Source organism: Pan troglodytes, chromosome 4 (genome assembly GCF_028858775.2).
Source record: "Pan troglodytes isolate AG18354 chromosome 4, NHGRI_mPanTro3-v2.0_pri, whole genome shotgun sequence".
Lineage (NCBI taxonomy): Eukaryota > Metazoa > Chordata > Mammalia > Primates > Hominidae > Pan > Pan troglodytes.
In genome coordinates this window covers 145,767,101-145,790,280 of record NC_072402.2, presented here as the reverse complement: position 1 = coordinate 145,790,280, position 23,180 = coordinate 145,767,101, and the positions used below count along the sequence as shown (strand labels likewise).

At 37.1% G+C, this 23,180-nt stretch overlaps 1 protein-coding gene across 1 annotated transcript in view; it reads right to left on the bottom strand.

The window, feature by feature from the left end:
- Positions 1-23,180, bottom strand: part of SPINK5 (serine peptidase inhibitor Kazal type 5) — a 215,166-nt gene that overhangs the window by 85,636 nt on the left and 106,350 nt on the right. The window lies entirely within an intron of this gene.

The following is a 23,180-nucleotide window of genomic DNA, read 5'->3' as shown; positions in this document are numbered from 1 at the left end:
CCTCACAATAGAAAACAGAGGTTTGAGGAGCTACAGTCTTTCAATAAATCATAACGAATTAATCCTGAAGTACCTAAGAGTCTACCGGCCGGACCTGGTGGCTCATGCCTGTAATCCCAGCACTTTGGGAGGCCGAGACGGGCGGATCACGAGGTCAGGAGATTGAGACCATCCTGGCTAACACGGCGAAACCCCGTCTCTACTAAAAATACAAAAAAATTAGCCAGGCACGGTGGCGGGTGCCTTTAGCCCCAGCTACTCGGGAGGCTGAGGCAGGAGAATGGCGTGAACCTGGGAGGCGGAGCTTGAAGTCAGCTGAGATCACTTCACTGCACTCCCGCCTGGGCGACAGAGCGAGACTCCCTCTCAAAAAAAAAAAAAAAAAAAAAAAAAGTCTACCTAATTTTAGCAAAAAAGCATTGCAAATTTTATATGTGTAAGATGTGTGTGTGTTTGTGTGTGTGTTTACAGTAAGGAAGAATGAAACTGTTAGATTTATAGCAAAGTTAGAAAAAGATTATCTTTATAAAATAATTTGTAGGCCGGGCACCGTGGCTCACTCCTGTAATCCCAGCACTTTGGGAGGCCGAAGCAGGCAGATCACGAGGTCAGGAGATCGAGACCATCCTGCCTAACGTAGTGAAACCCCGTCTCTACTAAAAAAAAAAAACCCGTCTCTACTAACAATAATAAAATTAGGCAGGCGTGGTGGCGGGCACCTGTAGTCCCAGCTACTCAGGAGGCTGAGGCAGGAGAATGGCATGAACCCAGGAGGCGGAGCTTGCAGTGAGCCAAGATCACGCCACTGCACTCCAGCCTGGGTGACAGAGAAAGACTCCAACTCAAAAAAAAAAAAAAAAAAATTGTAAAGAAATAAAATTTGCTAACACATTTCATGCACTTAGGTACAGCAATAAATATAAAGATTAAGTATCATTTTATTCTTACAGGTAAAGCAACTGAGGTTTGGTGAGATTCTATAACTTTTCCAAGGTCATACAGCTTGTAAGCAGTGATCTTGCAAATGATCACAGTCAATGTAATAAAGGCATTCAAACTCCAGAGCCCAGCCTCTTAAACACTACACACTGTAGTAACCACATTGCCTACAACTGTAACTAACGTGTCTCAGGTACTCAATGTTAAGAGCTAAACTCTGTTTGCCCAAAATCTATATGTTGAAGCCTTAAACCCCACTACTTCAGGGTGTGCCTATATTTGGAGATAAATAAAAGTGGTGGTTAAGTTAAAATGAGGTTATAAGGTTAGGCCTTAGACCAAACTGATTGATATCCTTACTAGAAGAGGAAATTTGGACACACAAAAGAGACACTAGTGTTGCACACACAGAGGAAAAACCACATGAGGACACAGTGGGAACTTGCCCATTACAAACCAAGAAGGAGGCTTCAGAGAAAACCAAACTTGCTGTCACTTTGATCTTGAAATTCTAGCCTCCAGAAATGTGAAAATATAATAAATTTCTGTTGTTTAAGTCACCCAGTCTGTGGTATTTTGTGGCGGCAGCCCTAGCAAACAATATACTCACCATATGTATTGACCCAGTCACATGCAAACTGTGTAAAAATGTATAGACACAGTTATACGGTTGAGAATACAGTCTTACGTAGGCTCCTTTCTCTTTAAGTAACCATTACATTAAACTTATGATCCTGTAGAATAGTGTTAAAGAGAAACAGAGCTGAATATTTATTAAAAGTGGCAAGACTCACTTTATCTGGGCTATTCCAATAGAGAAAGAAACTCCAGTAGAAACCAAGCTCAATTCTGCTAAAACCAGAGGCAGGATGCTTTTTTAATGCTGAGGTGTGCTGTATTAGTTCATTTTCATGCTGCTGATAAAGACATACCCGACACTGGGAAATTTACAAAAGAAAGAGGTGTATTGGACTCATAGTTCCACGTGGCTGGGGAGGCCTCACAATCATGGTGGAAGGCAAGGAGGAGCAAGTCACATCTTATGTGGACGGCAGCAGGCAAAGAGAGATTGTGCAGAGAAACTCCCATTTTTAAAATGATCAGATCTCAAGAGACTCATTCACTATCATGAGAACAGCACAGAAAAGACCCACCTCCATGATTCAGTCATCTCCCACCAGGTCTCTCCCACAACACATGAGAATTATGGGAGCTACAAGATGAGATTTGTATGGGAACACAGAGCCAAACTACATCATTCTACCCCTGGCTCCTCCCAAATCTCATATCTTCACATTTCAAACCTGATCATGCCTTCCCAACAGTGCCTCAAAGTCTCAACTTATTTCAGCATTAACTTAAAAGTCCACACTCTGAGACAAGGCAAGTCTCTTCCACCTATGATCCTGTAAAATCAAAAGTAAGTTAGTTAATTTCTAGATACAATGGGGGTACAGCCATTGGGTCAATACAGCTGTTCCAAATGGGAGATATTGGCCAAAACAAAGGGGCTACAGATGCCATGCAAGTCCAAAATTCAGTAAGGCAGTCAAATCTTAAAGTTCCAAAATGATATATTTTGAATCTATGTCTCATATCCAGGTCATGCTGATGCAAGAGGTGGGTTCCCATGGTCTTGGGCAACTCCACCTCTGTGGCTTTGCAGGGTACAGCCTCCCTCCCAGCTGCCTTCACAGGCTGGCACTGAGTGTTTGTGGCTTTCCCAGGCATATGGTGCAAGCTACCTGTGGATCTGCTATTCTGGGGTCTGGAGGATGATGGCTCTCTTCTAACAGCTCCACCAAGTGGTGCCCAGTAGGGACTCTGTGTGGGGGCTCCCACTCCACATTTCTCTTCTGTACTGCCCTAGCAGAGGTTCTCCATGAGGACCTCACCCCTATGGAAAACTTCTGCCTGGACATCCAGGCATTTCCATATATCTGAAATCTAGGCAGAGGTTTTCAAACCTCAGTTCTTGACTTCTGTGCACTCACAGGCTCAACACCATGTGGAAGCTGTCAAGGCTTCAGGCTTGCACCCTCGGAAGCCATAGCCCAAGCCATGGCCCCTTTCAGCCACTGGAGTGGCTTCAACGCAGGGCTGCACACAGCAGAGGGACCCTAAGCCTAGCCTAGAGAACCATTTTTTCCTCCTAAACCTCTGGGCATGTAATGGGAGGGGCTGCCACAAAGGTCTCTGATATCCCTTGGAGACATTTTCGCATTGTCTTGGGGATTAACATCAGGCTCCTTGCTACTTATGCAAATTTATGCAACTGGCTTGAATTTCTCCTCAGAAAATGGATTTTCTTTTTTTTATCACACTGTCAGGCTGCAAATTTTCCAAACTTTTATGTTCTGCTTCCCTTAAAAAGCTGAATGCCTTTAAGAGCACCCAAGTTATCTCTTGAATGCTCTGCTGCTTAGAAATTTCTTCTGCCAGATACCCTAAATCATCTCTCTGAAGTTTAAAGTTCCACAAATCTCTAGGGCAGGGGCAAAATGCCACCAGTCTCTTTGTTAAAACATAAGAAGAGTCATCTTTGCCCCAGTTCCCAACAAGTTCCTCATCTCCATCTGAGACCACCTCAGCCTAAACCTTATCATTCACATCACTATTAGCATTTTTGTCAAGGCCATTTAACAAGTCTCGAGGGAATTCCAAACTTTCCCACATTTTCCTGTCTTCTTCTGGACCATCCAAACTGTTCCAACCTCTGTCTGTTACCAAGTTCCAAAGCTGCTTCCACGGTTTTGGGTATCTTTTCAGAAACACCCCACTCCTGGTACCAATTTACTGTATTAGTCTGTTTTCATGCTGCTGATAAAGACATACCCAAGACTGGGCATTTACAAAAGAAAGATGTTTATTGGATTTACAGTTCCACATGCCTGGGGAGGCTTCACAATCATGGTGGAAGGCAAGAAGGAGCAAGTCACATCTTACATGGATGGCAGCAGGCAAAGAGAGCTTGTGCAGGGAAACTCCTACTTCTATAACCTGATGGTTATAGATCCTGTGAGACTTATTCACTATCACAAGAACAGCACTGGAAAGACTCGCCCCCATGATTCAGTCATCTCCCACCAGGTCCCTCCCACAATACATGGGAATTATGGGAGCTACATGAGATGTGGTGGTGACACAGACCCAAACCATATCATGTGCTAAAGGAAAAGTACTAAAGGAGATGTCAGGGAAGGTTGGTCATTGTGGTTAGGCCATTTGTGTTTGCTAATTTATAGATGCAAGTTTTCTAAAGTAAATGCTCTAAGAAATGGGAGGTCATGGGTCTACAGTCAGGTAAATAGTAAATTATTTAGGTAGCATTGAGCTTTTCAGATAGGAACTTAAGCAGGGGCTGGGTCATCAGGAACATGTTCTTGAGGTATTAGAAACCGTGGTAACATTTGTTCAAGCCTCTTAGTACAAAGGGAGGTAGACATCATCATTTGGGCTAAGAACTTGCAGTTCTCATAGGCCAAGGTTAAGGCCCAGTCAAAAAGAGGGTTCAGAGGAATTTGATTAAAGTTTGGTCGAAGAAATAATCTTTGCCATTAGATAAAGTAGAAAGCCAACTGGTTAACCAACTTTCAGGTTGGAGTTCACATATTGCATTTGTTATCAGTCTTTTGGCTCCTTTGTATAGATTTTATCTTTTGTACTCTCAAGGGCTTTAACACACACGTTTTGATGTCCTTCAGCAATGTGTGTAACAGAGCTAGACAGACTTCCAGACTTCTCTTGCTTTAACCCAAATACCATTCACCAAAAATGTTTACTTGATAATGTTTCCCACTTCTAAAGCATTCACATATTGCTTCTTTCTTTTGTAGGATGATCTTTTCCTTCTTTACTTGTATATCTTTGCTTGTAGGATTCAGCTTAGACTGTGTGTTCCCAGAGGCTCCCTTCCTGACCCTTAATAGAGTGTTCTTACTCTTTGCCCCTCAGTACCCGGTGCCATTACTACTTCCACACCTTGCACTCATGACACAGTCTTGCAATTGTCAGTTGACTTGTCTATCTCTCCAATTAGATAAATGATATTTTTAGTGAAATCAATAAATGAATGAGTAAAAAAACCCAAAAAGATGAATTCCGCTTTATAATCTACAACAAATTTCCACAATTACTGTTTTATTTCATCTCAGTTGCTTTAAGAACGAAGGCTGGTTTAAAAGCAAGGTAACAAAAACGTAGAGAGGCTCAGTGACTCAGAGCAGGCCACATGGCTTGTAAGCGGTCAAGCTGAGACTCAAATCCATGTCATAAGGTTTAAAAATTAAGAATGTGCCAAGTTAAACAGCACTAACCATTGTGTCACACCACAACCTTGATTCATTAGACAGAAAAAAAAAGGAAGAAGCGAATGAGTAATAACTCTAAAATCAGGGAATTCTCAGGCGTGGGACCAACTTACTAAAATGTGATTTAAAAATTTAAAAATCTAAACCCAAGGTTAAGAAATTATTATGGTATTCCAGATGAACTCCATAATACTCTCCACATGAATATGACAAATATTAACTAAATGCCTGCATTTGCCTAGCACTGTGTTAGAGCCCAATGTTAAACTTCTAAAAAAAAACAGATAGAATCTCTGACCTCTGAGAGGTCAAATTTTAATTTTCATATTTCTGAGCAAGAAACTATACATAGTGGACATTTATTTGCCATCCACATAAACAACCCTGGAAAAAGTAATGACTCTCTTTTGTCTACAGTATAGGGACTATTTTTTCTGTCTCTTCTAGATAAAAAATACTTGTTATGCTGCTGGAAAAAGTACTTAAAAACTGTATAGAAAATTATTTAAGTACTTCTTACAGTTATTAGCATTACTAAAGGCATTTGTTTGTTATATTATTATAGAGCAATTTTATGTATAATTTATTATAGAATAGTGCATAGTTATAGAATAACTTGTATAATACCAATTTGCGCACAATATGTGTGTATTAATATTTAAATATTTACATTCTGTTTATTTTACATGGCTCATCCTCACCTTTAAGTTAAGGAGAGAAGGTGTTATTTCCATTTCACGGATGAGAAGTTTAAAGATCTGCATGAGATTGACTAATTTGTCTCAAATCTATTAGCCATAAATGGAAGAGCTGAGACAGGAACTCAGGCCTTGTGACTCATGTTCTGATATATATTTTTTTCATATTCAACAGAGTTTTAAACACCAACTCAGTGACATTAGGATATGAAAGAAAAGGAAAATATGGAATGAGTCCAAAGGAGAGGTATATCTTTAGAAAAATAAAGAGAATTGAAAGACATCAATGGATTGAAAGCAAAAAATGAACTTAAACTAGTCTTGGTGATGAAGGTAAATACTAACACTTGTAAAATGCTTACAAATTATCAGTGTTTTTCTGTATGCATTCTCATTTGTCCTCATGATCAGCCTGTAGAATAGGCTGGACATGTATCATTGTTATCATTCTCAATTTACTGAAACTTAGAGAGATATAGGAGCTTCCCCATAGACACAAATAATAAGTGGTGATAATCAGAATCAGATAGAAGTCTATTAAATCAAGATTCTGTCTTTTCCTTATGTCCTCCACCTTTCTTAACAATGTTAAAGCTGCTTGAAGACATAGCTTTTATAATTTTATTAGGAATCAAATAATGTGAAGGCTTTAATTGGGGAAATGAGAATATTAATATGCCGGCTTTACATCCTGAAAATAGAAACACAAATTGAGGTGTGGGTTAAGGAATACATCAGTTTATTTTTAAATTATAAATATGATTTCTGCTTCTGGCATAAATGGAATAACAGAAACTATTTTATTCTTTCACCTGAAACAATGAGAAAAAAATAAAAGCAAAAGCAATTGTTTTTGACATTAGACATGATATAATACAGTGCAGTGATTCTTGGGAGGGGGAAAACAAACCAAGTTATCCCTACATTAACACAGTTCACAGCCTGTAGAAAGTTGCCAGGCTGTAGCACGGACAGGGAGAACACAGGTAGCTAATAGAAGCTTCCCTGAGATGATCATACAAACCTGAAGGTCTGTGAGACCAAAGGAGGTAAAATTCCCGTGGCATGTTAACAAGAAGAGAAAGATTCAAAGAGAAACATTTGGAGATTTGTGGCACATAGTTTATTTAGAATCTTCAATTGAGTACTGACAGGTAAATGTACGTGAGAAAACTACTCCAGGCTGCAGAAAGAATCACTCTAAGGATTAGAAGGAATGATTTCCAGAACTTACATATGGGAGGAGATAACTTGTGTTCCTGTAAGTCAGAAAGAAAAACCTTGCCATTCATTTACAGATTAGAGAGATGTGTTGCCCCAGTAGTGGGGCAAAATTAACCTCAAAGCCTATTCTGGTTCCACCTAACAAAGCTTAAAAACAAGCTTGAAATGGGCAAACTATTTCCAAGTAACTTAATTGTGTCCCAGGACAAAGTTCAAAGATATTTACAGGAATACAAAAAATATCCATCACCTAACAAAGTAAATCACAATGTCTAGCAGAAAATTAAAAAATACCAGACATAAAAAGAAACAGGAAAATAATCCCATAATAAGAGGCAAAATCAATAGGAAAAAACTGTCTGGATGTCTTCTTCTTCTAGCCAAAATAAAGTAACAGGGACTGGGGTTACCCTCCTGCCTGCAGCAGACAAACAACAACAAATACAAATACACAATATATTAAACAATGATTTTCAAGGTTGTGGACATCAGTCTTTTGAAATGAAGAAAAGTCATACACGAGATAGTAAACAAACAAGCTAAACCCTAAAATTGCTCCAGTTTACTGGCCTGAGAAAATGTCTAAGCCATAGAGCATGGAGAAGAAGCTCAGGCACAGGCACACAGACTCTGTGTTGAGGAGACAGCTCTGATTCCCAGAAGACCAGGCTGCAGCTCAGTAGTAGGGGATAATTAGCCATAGGTTCTACTTTAAAACATTTAACAGCAAGACCCAAAAAGATTATATGGTTTCCAAGTAACTTATCTGTGTCCCAGGGCAAAACTTTATATTTATAGAAATACAAAAAGCATTCACTACTCAATAATGTAAAATTAGCAATGTCTGGCACTCAGTCTAAAATTACTAGGCATACCAAGAAGCAAGGAAATATGATTCACAAGTAGGATAAATGACTCAAAACTGGTACGGATGTTAGAATTATACTTAAGAACATTAAAACAGTTATTATAACTGTTTCATAAATTCAAAAATGTAAAGCAGAGACAAGGAATAAAAACAAAACATAATCTGAATCTGAGATTAAAAATACACTAAATGTAACTAACAATAATTTGACCTTGTTGAAGAAAAGATTAATAAACTTGAAGGCGTGCAATAGTAACTGTCCAAAATAAAACAGAAAAAAAAAGATAAGAGCAACAGCAAGCTGTGGGATAATTGTAAGCAGACTAATATAATTATAGTCCCTGAAAGTGGGCCTTGGGAAGTAAAAAAAATATATATTAGAAGTAATAACAGCCAAAATTTGTTCAAACTATAAACTAAGAGGTCCAAGAAACTATAAACTAAGAGGTCCAAGAATTTAAAAGAATCCTAAGCACAATGTGTGTGTGTGTGTGTGTGTGTGTGTGTGTGTGTGTGTGTAAACTATATCAAGGCACACCATTATCGAATTGTTCAAAAATATTGAGACAAGAAGTCTTAAAATCAGCTGGTAGATGGGTGAGAGAAGTGAGGGAGAAATCCCATTACATACAAAGGAATAAAGAATAAGATAATACCAGATTAAAAAAAATAAACAATGTTAGGTGAAGAGGAAATGAAACTATATCTTTAAGTGACTGAAGGAGAAAACTACCAGCTAGAATTCTATGTCCCATGAAATCAACTTTTGAAAATGAGGGTGAAATAAAGACGATTTTACATAAAAGAGTTAAAAGAATTCAGCACTTACTGCAGACCTGCACTAGAAGAAATGTTAAAGGAAGATTTTTCAGGCAGGCAGAAGAAAAAATATATTAGATAGAAATATGAATCTATGCAAAGGAAAGGAAATCACTAAAAAGAGCAGCTACATGGATAAATATTTTTTATTATTTAAATCTCTTTTGAAAATAACCAACTGTTTAAACAATAACAACAACAACCAAAGATTTATAGTTAGTAGATTAACAAAAGAAGATACAATGATATCATAATACTTGATTCATCCAAGAGAAAGCAGAAAAGAAGAAAAGGGGAATTAAAACACAGGTGGTACCAGCCTGGGCATCATGGTGAAATCCCATCTGTACAAAAGATAGAAAAATTAGCCAGGAATGGTGGTGCATGCCTATAGCCCCAGTAACTTGGGAGGCTGAGGTGGGAGGATCACCTGAGCCTAGAGAGGTCGAGGCTACAGTGAGCCAGGATCATGCCACTGCACTACAGCTTGGGCAAAAGAGCGAGATCCTGTCTCAGAAAAAAAAGGTAGTAAAAATAGAAAGCAGGTGATAAAAATAGAAAACAATTGGTAAAGATAATAAGATGGTAGATGCAAATCTGACCATACGGATTATGAAATATGTAAATCTGTTTTATGTAAATTATGTATATATTAAATGTAAGAATATACTTTATGTAAATGTATTATACATAGATACAGGTTATATATGTAAATTAAAAGATAGAGATTGACAGATTAGATTTTTTAAAAAGGAAGCCCAAACTATTTGCTGCCTAAAGAGACATACTTTAAATATAAATACAAAAATAGTTCAAAAGTAAAAGAATGGGATAAAATATATGATACCTACACAAATAAAAAAAAAAGCTTGAGTGCCTATGTTAATATCAGACAAAGTAGATTCCAGAGCAAAGAATATCACCAGGGATAAAGAATCATTTCGTGACGACAAAGAATCATTTCACGGACAGGACATTCCATTTCTAAGTGGTTTGTGCCTAATAAATGAGAGATAGCCACGAATTACAAAAATTGGATGAGAGAATGTTTTCCTTGATGAAAATAAAGTATTCACATAATATATAGAGAATTCATAGAATCTGTTTATAATCAACTTTAATCCAGAACTGTTACCCATTGGCACTTTGAACACTTAGGAAAGGCTTGAAATTCTTTAGGATCAGGCAGAAAACAACAACAACAACAGTTAGTTCTACTTCATATAACCCAAGAATGCACAGGTAGAACCTGATTGAAATTAGAGACAGGTATGACTCCATTGAAAGGGACAGCTCTCTAACAGTAAAATCTGACTGGAAATCAAGCAAGTGTTTATCTGGAGATGGCAGAAAAATTACAGCTTATATTTACAGATCCTTTAAATGAGCTGCTACTATCTGGTTCTATGATAGAATATGTGGATTTTAAACTACACAATTTTTTTTTGAGACAGAGTCTCATTCTGTTGCCCAAGCTGGAGTGCAGTGGCATGTTCTTGGCTCACTGCAACCTCTGCCTCCCAGGTTCAAGTGATTCTCGTGTCTCAGCCTCCTGAGTAGCTGGGATCACATGTGTGCACCACCACGCCCAGCTAATTTTTGTATTTTTTTAAAAAAATTTTATTAAACTTTAAGTTCTGTGATACACGTGCAGAACGTGCGGGTTTGTTACATAGGTATACGTGTGCCATGGTGGTTTGCTGCACCCATCAACCCATCATCTAGGTTTTAAGCCCCGCATGCAGTAGGTATTTGTACTAATGCTCTCCCTCCCCTTGCCCCCAACACCCCCAACCTGACAAGCCCCAATGTGTGTTGTTCCCCTCCCTGTGTTCATGCGTTCTCATTGTTCAGCTCCCACTTATGAGTGAGAACGTGTGGTGTTTGGTTTTCTGTTCCTGTGTTCTCATTGTTCAACTCCCACTTATAAGTGAGAACATGCAGTGTTTGGTTTTCTGTTCCTGTGCTAGTTTGCTGAGAATGATGGTTTCCAGCTTCATCCATGTCCCTGGGAAGGACATGAACTCATCCTTTTTTATGGCTGCATAGCATTCCATGGTGTATATTTGCCACATCCTATTTCTCCACATCCTCTCCAGCATCTGTTGTTTCCTGACTTTTTAATGATTGCCATTCTAACTGGCACGAGATGGTATCTCATTGTGGTTTTGATTTGCATTTCTCTAATGACCAGTAATGATGAGCTTTTTTTCATATGTTTGTTGGCCACATAAATGTCTTATTTTGAGATGTGTTTGTTCATATTCTTTACCCACTGTTGGTGGGAGGGTACTTTAGTTCAACCATTGTGGAAAATGCAGTGTTTGGTTTTCTGTTCCTGTGTTAGTTTACTGAGAATAATGGTTTCCAGCTTCGGACATGAACTCATCCTTTCTTGTGGCTGCATAGTATTCCATGGTGTATATGTGCCACATTTTCTTCATCCAATCTGTCATTGATGGGCATTTGGGTTGGTTCCAAGTCTTTGCTATTATGAATAGCACTGCAATAAACATACATGTGCATGTGTCTTTATAGTAGAATGATTTATAATCCTTTGGTATATACCCAGTAATGGGGTTGCTGTGTCAAATGGTATTTCTGTTTCTAGATCCTTGAGGAATCACCACACTGTCTTCCACAATGGTTGAACTAATTTACACTCCCACCAACAGTGTAAAAGCATTCCTGTTTCTCTACATCCTCACCAGCATCTGTTTCCTCCTGACTTTTTAATGATCGCCATTCTAACTGGCATGAGATGGCATCTCATTGTGGTTTTGATTTGAATTTCTCTAATGACCGGTGATGATGAGCTTTTTTTCATGTTTGCTTGTCACATAAATGTCTTCTTTTGAGAAGTGTCTGTTCATATCCTTCACCCACTTTTTGATGGAGTTGTTTGTTTTTTTTCCTTGTAAATTTGTTTAAGTTCCTTGTAGATTCCGGATATTATACCTTTGTCAGACTGATAGATTGGAAAAATTTTCTCACATTCTGTAGGTTGCCTGTTCACACTGATGATAGCTTCTTTTGCTGTGCAGAAGCTTTTTAGCTTAATTAATCACAAGTGGGTGTTGGATTGGTCAAACACTCTTTTGTGTCTATTGAAGAGATCTTTTTGTTGTTTTTGTTGTTGTTCTTTATCCTATCAGTTATGTGTATTGCATTGATTGGTTTTTGGAGGCTAAGTCAACATTGCATTCATAAAATAATCCTTTTTGGTCATGGTGTACAGTCATTTTTATATGTTGCTAGACTCATTTCACTAGCATTTTTAAGGATTTCTGTGTGTGTGTTTATCAGGGATATTTATTCATACTTGTCTACTTGTGATGCTTTTGTGTGGCTTTAGTATTAGGGTAATACTAGCCTCACAGAATCAATTGGTAGGTGTTCCCAACAGTATTCCTCTATTTTTGGAAGGGTTTGTGACGAGTTGGCATTAATTCTTCACTAAATATTTAATAGAATTTTTCAGTTAAGCCATGTGGCTGTGGGCTTCTCTTTGTGGAAGATTTTTAATTAATTGACTCTCTATAAGTCTTGGTTTTACTTCGGTCATTCATGCCTACCACGGTATTCATCTTTAATTTGTAGTATTCTACATTTTTAGTATTTTAGACAGTTGGTACAGAAGATTCTGGAAGTTCAATGTAGGTGAATGAGGTTTTGATGTTATCAATTAATGACCCAAGGTTTCTTCTGTGTAGTGTGAATAATATCACTATAACTGCTGTAGTTAGCACCCATTTATTTTGTGAGTCAAATGAATTAGAAACAAAGAAAATCTAAAGAAAAAAAGACTTAACTATTGGAGGAAAGTGGGTAAAGTGTACACAGAACATTGTTGTACCATCTTCCAAATTCCTGTAAATCTTTTTTAAAACAAAATTTTTTTAAATTATGAAACAAAATATTTTTTAAAACAAGTTTTTACAAAAGAGGATTTTAAAATCCTACCTATGCTTACTATATGACCTAGCAATCTAACACTAGTTATTTATTCAAGAGAAATTAAAACATATGTCTATACAAAACCCATAAGAGAATATTTATAATGACCTGATTCATAATCACTAAACACTGTAAACAAGCCAAATGTACAACAACTGATGAATAGGTCAACCAACTGGCACATCTACATGATGAATTTCTACTCAAGAATTTTAAAAAAGAAATACTATACCTGCTACAACATGGATGAACTTCAAAAGAATTATTCTAAGTGAAAGAAGACTGAAACAAAATGTTACATACTTTAGGATTCCATTTATAGGACATTTGTAAATGGACAAAATTTTAGGGGCAGAAATCAGAACAGTGATTGCCATTTGCTGGAGATCAGGGGAGGGGACTGACTACAAAGGTACACATGGGAGATTTGGGGGTGACGAAACTACTCTATATCTTCATTCTGCTGGTGGTTGCATAAGTGATTTTGTCTACCAAAAGTCATGTAACTGCACACCCAAACTGTGAATTTTGCTTTTATAAAATGTATCTCAGTAAACCTAATTTTAGAAAAAAAAATTCATATTCATTTCATACTATTTTTAAAGCATTATATATGTCTGTGTTAAGGGAGACAGAAATGGGTTTTCAAAAAAATCTTAACATTTGTTATCTCTGATGGGTGGAATTACTTATGACTTTTTAATGTTTCTCTTCCTACTATTCTTGCCTGATAAATTTTCTGCACAAATTAGGTATTATTTTTAAGAACAAAAATGAATTTTTTTAACTAAGTGTATATATATCTTTTGGGCTGGATAGAATATTGAAATTCATCTAGCACACCTCCTTCCTTTAATTTACAGACGAAGATAGGAGGGCTAAGACAAATAGAGTGCATTTCCTAGTTATTTCAAGTTTGAAAATAAGCAGCCTACACCCTCAATGACACCTTTCCCTGATATGATTCAACTACAAACGTCATGATTTATTTTGATGGAGAGGAAGCGTGATCATTATCCTTTTAAAACACCCACACCATAATTCCAAAGTAAAGTACAGTTGACTTGTGAACAACCTGGGTCTGAACTGCGCAGGTCCATTTATACACAGAGTTTTTTCACCGAAAGGCATATCCGAAAATATAGTATTTGAAGGATGCAAAACCGCCTATACCAAGGACTCACTTATCACATCAAATTGAGTAGGGTAGCTACAGGACTTAAGAACCTGCAGATTTTGGTATGTGCGGGGGTCCTGGAAATCAATCCTGGTCTATTCTGAGGTATGACTGTATTTCGGGATTTTCCTGGACTGTCTTCTCCAGACTGACCCAGACAGTGCGTCAACAGAGATCACTTCTCCAGTCTGCACCATATATAGACCAGTGACATTTTGGAAATGTGTGACAAGCTAACACTTTGACCTCAGGCAAATCACCGTGAGTATCATCCCCTTGATAAGACCATTGAGCAGATTGGGATGATTACATTACAGAGCTGAAGCAACTATTATTGGTAACAGTCAAGCTATACATAGCCAAGCCTTCTTGAGAAGGAAGCATAATTCAGAAGTTCAGTGTTTGGCTTTGGAGCAATGCTACCGGGGTCAAATGCTGCCTTCTTTGCTGTATGAGGATAGGCAATTTGCCTAAACCCTCTATCTCAATTTCTTCACCACTAAACTGAGAGGTGGTAATCATGATTGTCACAAGGATTAAGTTCATTCATTCATGTTGTAAAGCCTTTAGATGATACTTGGCACATGGGGAATGCTCAATGTTAGCTATCATTAGAAGTCTTTTAATTGTTAGCCTGTTGATTACATAGAACTAGAGATCATAGTGGGACAATTCACCTCTAAGTTTCTTGAAGTGCTGAATATTTTGTGGGAAGTGCCAAAAAACGTGCCTAATTTTAAGGGTACAAATTAGTAACCTCCAGGGTAGAGAAATCATTTACTTGTTAGCGCCCCTTCCTTTGAACAGTTTATTGTATTACAAATGGTGACGTCTTTGGAAGGAATTGGTTCACCTTCAATGAACAATAGCCACACGTGGCTGGAAGGATTGACAGGTCACTTGAGTCATGAAAAAACGACACCTTTTCAAATAGTTCAGAAAATCAAACAGCTCATTTTAAGCTCTTAAATGTTCAAACATCTTCTCTTCTTTAAAGAGAAGAAATGTCTTATTGAAAAAAAAAATGTCCTTTCATGCTGTTATCAATCCCTCTTATTTCTCTAACTTTCTAGCAAGGTCATGATTGTATTCAAAATAATATTTGTTATGGAGTTAGGAAGTCTGTGTTTTAATTCCAGCCCTCACATTTAGCTGAAGCAAGACTATGAGCACAGATTACATTCCTAATTTACTCATGAGGTGAGGCACACTGGGAAATGAAACAAGAAGACAAAAAGAAGGCAGACCAATTAAACTGTACTTGTTGAGTATATCAGCCAATGTAATAAAAATATTGCCTCTGCAGGTAGCAGTGCCTGGAACATAATAGCACTCAATATATACAGAATTAATTGATGACATCTTAGACCAGAACATTCCACCATTAAGTTACATAGAAAATAGCTATGAAAAGAGTGACAAAAGAATGAGATTTGGGGTCAAAACTGGGCCCCTCAACTTGTGTGTGATTTTTGACATGTTTATCTGAGCCCATTTTTCTTATTTATAAAATATAAATAATAATACCACCTATATATCAGTTTTGTCATGAAAATATAATTAAACTGTAAATGAACGTACTCCACAAGCTCTAAGGCACCAAGCAAAAGCTAGCCCATGTTCCTGATATGCCAAAAGCCTGGGTTAGTCCAAATTGGCATTGTGTGGGTCAAGCCGCCTCAACTCCTGCCTTCACCACGTATACTCACCTACGTGGCTAGCTCATTGTATCTGTAAATCTCAAAAAAGGTAGAGGATGAGAAAAGGGAAGAAAGAGCTGACACTTTTCTTTTTTGCCTACAGATTAATCAATAATATACAATTTTTCATTAACATGAATCTTTAAAAAATACAATTTGTTGATGTCTGGGTGTGGTTGCATTTTAAGATGCCACTGCTCTGAGGGTGGCTGGCAGTGGCACCAGGCCAAATCCACTGTGGGTGTGGAAACATCCAGAATACAAGTATCGCTCCACCCTGTTGTCATGTTGCCTAATTAGCTGGTATGCATGAAGCTGAACTGGAAAACAAAGCTTGGGAGTCAAAGTAATCTCTCATCTTAAAGCTGTGATGCAATGGGAAAATGGCAGCCTACTTATGGAGGAAACAGTGAATATCCCCTGACGTCCGTTTTCTAAGAGAGGCGTATGTAGAGACCTGGGCTCTACAATTCCCATGGAAGTTTACTCTTGATTCCTTGCCCGTTTAGGTTATATTTCTGAGCTCAAAAAAATAGTGCTTACTCCAGAGAAACTGTTTAGCCTAAGGCCTTTTCTCCAAGGGGAAAAATGACTATCATTTTAGGGCAAAATAGCTGCCTTTGCCAGATCACACTTTCTACCTCCATTTCTCTTTAAGTAGTGAGGATGGATATAGAAATGCACCTTGTGAGACAAGGGAAAAAGAAAGACAGAAAACCTGTTAGTTGGGCTCTGACAAGAAAACACACTCAGCCTTCTTGAGAGTCCAATTCTAGAGAGAGTTCAGTACCCAAAGAACCAAGTATAGATTTATGAAGAGTCACAAACTTACCATAGCCTTTGACCTAGAATGGGCTGCAGTATATTCTAGTAGAGCATATTTAAATCCTTTCATTTTATTAAGAAGCTCTGGCAAGGGGAAGTCATTGATTCAAGAATAGCTAGAAAGTGGCAGAACTTGAACTCATTCATATTCTCCTGACTCCCAGTCCTAGGTGGTTTTCCCAAACCACAGCTTCTTTTTCAATCTTCCACCATGTCTGATTTTGGGGATTGACTCTTGTTTCATCACCCTGAATTCCAGGGGACAAACACACTCATCTCATATACAGCATTTTATATCATGGGTTTAACCTCCAGTTTGCATTTTTCTTAGCTTTCCTCCATTTTATTGCCTCTCAGCTAGCGGCAATTTTGCCCTTCAGGGGACATCTGGCAATGTCTAGAGACATTTTTGGTTGTCACAACTGTGAAGGTGCTATGGGATCTGGTGGATAGTGGCCAGGGATGCTGCTAAACACCCTACAATATTCAGGACAAACCCTTACCCCCGAAAAAAAAAAATCATCCCATTTGAAATGTTAATAGAGAAGTGAGGAAAGAAACTCTTTTCTCTGCTTAATAACCAGAATTAGCTTCAAAGCTTTGTTCATTATCTTGGTGATTAGACAGTCAATTCTGTAAGAAGGGACTCTGATATGTTACTTAGAGGGTATATAGGTACTGATAGAAAAAGCCAATTTTTTTTTTTTTTTTTTGAGACGGTATCTCGCTCTGCGGCCCAGGCTAGAGTGCAGTGGCACCATCTTGGCTCACTGCAACCTCTGTCTCCCGGATTCAAGTGATTCTCCCACCTCAGACTCCTGAGTAGCTGGGACTACAGGTGCTTGCCACCATGCCTGGCTAATTTTTGTATTTTCAGTAGACACAGGGTTTCACTGTGTTGGCCAGGCTGGTCACAAACTCCTGACCTCATGATTTGCCCGCCTTGGCCTTCCAAAGTGCTGGGATTTACAGACATGAGCCACTGGGCCCAGCCAACACTTATTTTTGAATAATCTTCTAGATTGGACAGTTTCTCATCTCTGATTTTAAAAATCATATCCTTACTCTAGTGAGTGCAGAATGCCCCTCAAAAAATATTGAATCCATCAATTACCCATTTCAGCCAGAGATAGGACCATTTCAAATGATGTACAGCACTGGATTTTTCACCTTGGTCTTTCTACCTGTCTCCTCTAAGTTTTCCGATCATTATTATGTCTTCTAGCATCTCTACAGCTGAACTTCTCTGAGATCTAATTTCTAAACCCTTTCTTTTCTTCTTTGAGTGGCTTCCCACCTATGCTAAAACTTTAACAAGCTACTCAGAGACCCATAGTTTGTCACATTTTACAGCTTTATTTGTATTTCTAACTCTTTAGTCTTACAACCATGGTCTATCTCAAACTTGGGTTCCAAGGCTTACATTCCTAACTTACTCTCTGCTTGCTCATTTAGAACCTTTCTAGTAGCCTTCCGGTCTTTCTCTGAGACTTACAATGTTTCTGCCTTTAATATATCTAACTTATTGTTTAAGCAATAAAATGTGCTCAAATAACACCTTGAATATAACCATAATATACATAATAAATAGAAGTGTTATGTGTTTAAGCAGAGATGAGAACAGGGTGCTTCAGCCAGCCTTCTCCTTTATTGAAAGTTCAAAGAGCATAACTTTTTAAATCATCAGTTTTTATCCAGGATCTAGCACACTAAGGACATGCAAAGAGGTATGTACGTATTTATTGATATATTGATTAACTGGTGAAAAGGAAAAAGGAAAAAGGCATATATAAAGAGTTTGAAAATCACAGTAATGACAATTGTGAACACTTTCTCCCTGCCATATTTTCTCCTGTATTCAATTGCTCTGAGGTATGTCATGTATCAGCTGAATGTTTCTCACGTTATGAAGAATTGTATGTTTCCCCACTAAACATGTTATTCAGACCTGCTGTCCCTTTCTTCATTTTTAAAATCCACTTCTCATTTTTCATTTCCTCTATCAAAAACCTTTACTCATTCATTGATTCAGTAATTTTTTAGTATCAGTTTCAAAGTTCTGTGGGTGTTACTGGCAATGAATCAGATACAAACCTTGCCCTAAAGGAGCTTATAATATAATAAGATGGAGAAGGCATATCCCTAGTGTAACCTACTTTGAAATGAAAAGTTATAACTGCCAAAAAATAAAGTCCCATGGGAATTTGGAATGGAGGAATTTACTCCTAGCTGAAAGATTAAAAAAAAAAAGTATAGGACAAATAAAATTTGACAAAAACCTTAAGAGATGGATGATCTGGACACAGATATGTGGGTACGTCTCAAAGGAGAATAGTTGGGGGGAAAGTGATATTGCAGAGTTTAATTAGACTGTAACAAAGGTGAATAAAAATAATGATAGACATGCTTAGAAAAAAATTTGAGTCCAAAATGCAAAGGAAACAATACATGGATCATAAGGGCTGATCCTGCTTTATTTCTCATGGCTTTTCTATCTGATATTTTCTGTTAGCAAATCTCCTCTTTATAGGAAGTTAATATACTCGGCTAATGTTATATTGAAGCAAACATCTTGGCTAACTATTCTGCTTTGAATATTTACTGAGTGTGGCCAAATCCTTGCATGCCAAATTGAGGAGTAAACTCTTCATAACTTACCTCCATAAATTAGAAAATATAATCAGTGGGAAGAGTTGTCAATTGTGCATCATCGATATGGATATATCTTTATTAAAAGTTTGGTAAAAGTTAACACAAACTACATTTTAAAATGCAACTGCAGTAAACAATTTTACTGGAAATTAGTCCAGCTGTACAAATAATAATTTGGAAAAAAAAGTAAAATGAAAAATTATCAAAGTTGCTTTAAAAGAATACTGCAAGCTTGTGCTTTTTAAACATATCTATAAATCTATACATCTATTTATATCCATCTATACTTATCTTTTTTTATCTACCTACTCAAACATTCATTGATGATAACAGTTGCTATGACAAATGTAATAATAGACTGGTTAAAGTGGTGAGGCACAATGATTTGGAAGTCAGATATATTTAGAATTGAGTACTGATTTTATCATCAAAAAAAGTTACGCTATATGAAAATTGCACTCTCTGAGCCTCAGTTCCCCTATCTGTAGAATGAGGGAGAAAGACTAGTTGATCCATCATTTTCTTCCCAATTTTATGACGCAATGTTATTACAAGAGCACAGTATCAGTTGAGGAATCTGCCTACTCCCTTAACGTTGAAGTAGAGCAGTTTCACCTGCTACAAGGAAAGTTCTCTGTCCACCTGGCTTCAGGAACCATTCTCTCCTCAAACCTCCTCTAGGACACATGTGTCAACTAGATCACCCATTTAATACAATATTTTAATTACTAAATTATGAACTGCTTTTTCTTTTCATAGCTATGTATCTAACAGTGCAGACTCAATGTCTTATACATGTCTGTAACCACAATACCTAAAAGAGTATCCAAAGATGACAAATTTTTGTTGACGAGGAATTTTTTTTATTTTCTTGTCTTCCTAACATTTAAAAATTTAAATACCTAGAATGTATTCAAAATTGTGGATGTTGCCTGTTCCAAAAAAATTTTGTCATTAATATTAGTCCCAGATACTATAAAATTATTTTCAACTTAATTATTCATAACTCCAACAGCTCTGTGAAATATTTTTACTGGAATTTCGTGGCTGAAAAAAGATGGCTCCAAAGAATTAATTTCAGGACATAATTTCTAGGAAGTGTCATAGTCGAGGCTAAACCACATATATTCTAACTCTTGCCCTAGATTTCTTTCCCCTTCTAAATATCCATATGTGCTAATTAATTACTTTTAAGTCATCAATTTTCTCATCACATCTCATTTAAATGTCTCCTATCTCTCAAGACCCAATTGAAGCTTTAACACCTCTCAATTTTGATGTAATTTCTTCCCCCAAACACTTAAAAACCATATTTCTTGATCATATGCCAAGCTCACACTGAAAAAAAAAGAAAGATAGGTTCAAGCATTCCAACATACTGCTAGAAAATTCAGGGAATTTCAGAATATACCACCTATAGCCTTTTCAAGGAAAATAAAGAAAAAGCCAACCAGAAAAACTATGAGTTTCTATATGTCCCCTCATGTGAAATGAAATTGATATTGGCTGTTGCTGCCAGCTGCTGTCACATTGCCCAGCTTCCATCACTCTCAAATCTGGCAGTGTTGTCTGATCTATATCCCTATAACATTTATTAGCAAGGAAGGCAAGAACATCAGCTTTCCAATTAGATCAGAATCTTAAGTTCTGAATCCACTCTTTACCAACCATGAAAGCATTAGCAAATTACTTAAAATTTCTGAGCCTCAAGTGAGATTAAACTATTTCATAAAGTTATTATATTAAATATGTGAAAATTCTTAGGATTTCATAGGTATTCAGTAAGTGGTAACTATTAATAGTTCCTTCCAAACACGAATCCTACTTTGTGACTTCTATCCACAAAAATCCTCCAGTGACTCCTTCCTGCCTTAGAATCAAGATCTTTCTATTCATCTCTGCTTTTCAAAGTCCAGATAATTTTGCTATTGCTACTGTCTAAATATTTGTAAACCTATGTGATTCTTTGTCTTTGACACCATCTTGGCTTATGAATCTGTCTTCTTATTCCTTCATTTACCACTTTGGGAAGAGTAAAGATTTTAAAGTTAGACAGAGACAAACTGTGTTTGAATACAGACTCTACCACTTCATACCTATGGGATCTTTTCACTTAATCTAGTCCCTCTTTTAAAAGTGATTGTAATTCCAGGATTGCCATAATATCTCCAGTGCTTATAGCTAAGGGCCCAGAATATAGTAGGCACTCAGTAGTTGGCAGTGATGGTGATAATGAGGATGATGGTTTTTCTGGCTAAGCCACACATATTCTGATTATGAAGACACCTTAACAGAAACACAGAGAGTAGAGAAAGTTTTTCCCTTTCAGTATTTCAATCAAATCCTAACTAAATCAATACTGACTTATTCAGCTTGTGTGTATTTTTTCCTAGAGTTTCTAATACCTGAACCACATAAACTATCTTACACTGTTTTCTTTGTGTAAATGAAACATTCACCAACCAGATGTCTTGTAGGTTGTCAGTAGCAGATAATGATTAAAAGCACAGATTCTGCAGGTAAATGCCTAGCTTTGCATCTGTCACTGACTGTGTGAACTTGAACAACTTATTTTACCTCTCCTTGCCTCAGTTTACAGATACATAAATTCTGGATATTAATGATAGCTATGTCATAATTAAATAAAGTATATATACACATATGTATATATAAATAAGTATACTTATTGAGAGTTTATGATTGCCAGGAACCATTCTAAGTATTATATACACATATATACACACATGTATATACTTATATATACTTATATACATGTCTATATATATGTATACATGTGTGTATATGCATGTATATATGTATATAGTGCTTAGAATGGTTCCTGGCAATTATAAACTCTCAATATTATTATTGTTATAATTATTATTATTTCATTTCTTTTTCTCTCTGATAATCCTCTTCCCAAAACTCCCTCCCAAAACATTCAAAATTAGCCAAAGAGAAGGCCCGCAGTCCTTAATGACCAGAAAGAGGATTCAATTTGGATTCACAAGGCTTAAAAAGAAAAACACTAGCAATGCTGAGAGATTGTGGAGATGAGCATTGTTTATATGGTGTAGGGAAAGTGTATATTGGTGCAGCCTTTTGGAAGAGCAATATGGAGGGTCCATAAATATCTTAAATGGTCATATAGTTAATCACTAACTGTGTAAACTTGAATAAGTTATTTTGCCTCTTCTTGCCTCTGTTTACAGATATATAAATTCTGGATATTGGTGATAGCTATGTAATAATTAAATAATTAAAATTAAGTATATATACACAAACATATATATATGTATAAATAAAACAAAATAACAACAGAAACTTAAACATACACCCAAAGAAAAATGACAAAATTCAGCATAGGATATCTATCATGCAGCTTTTTAGACTTCAGCCTATCAACCCTCCAGTTCTAACATTCCATTACCACAGCCTAGCTTAGGAGATGTCTCCAGCTTCAATACCATCTCCAAAAACGTAGGATCTTATGAGCCCTTTCTGTTTAATATCTCAGTAAGTCCTATTGACTCTTCTTCTACAACATGAATCTCTTCACATAAACCGACACCACCATCTCTCACACGGACTGCTGCTCTGGCCTCCTCATTAGCTTCCTTGCCACTATCTGGATTTTCACATAGTGGCCTGACATGTCTTTTAAAAAATAAATGAGATTAAGTAAACCACCAGCTTAGAGACTTCTGATGGTTTTCCATCAAACTTCACATGTGGCATTAGGTCCACACTCCCAGCTGTGGCCTACAAGTTGCAAATAAATTTTTCTAATGTCAACTTGTACTATTGTTTCTTCCACTCACTTATAATATTCCGCTATGATCAGTCCCCTTCCTATCTCTCAACTGTGCCAAGCTCACTTCCACTTTAGCATCTTATACCAGGTGCTTCTTGTGCCTGGAAAGCCCCTGCCATTGATTTGAGAGTGGCTGGTTCCTTTTTATTATACACAGCTCAACTTAAGATATTATTTTTTCAGAGAGACTTTTCTTT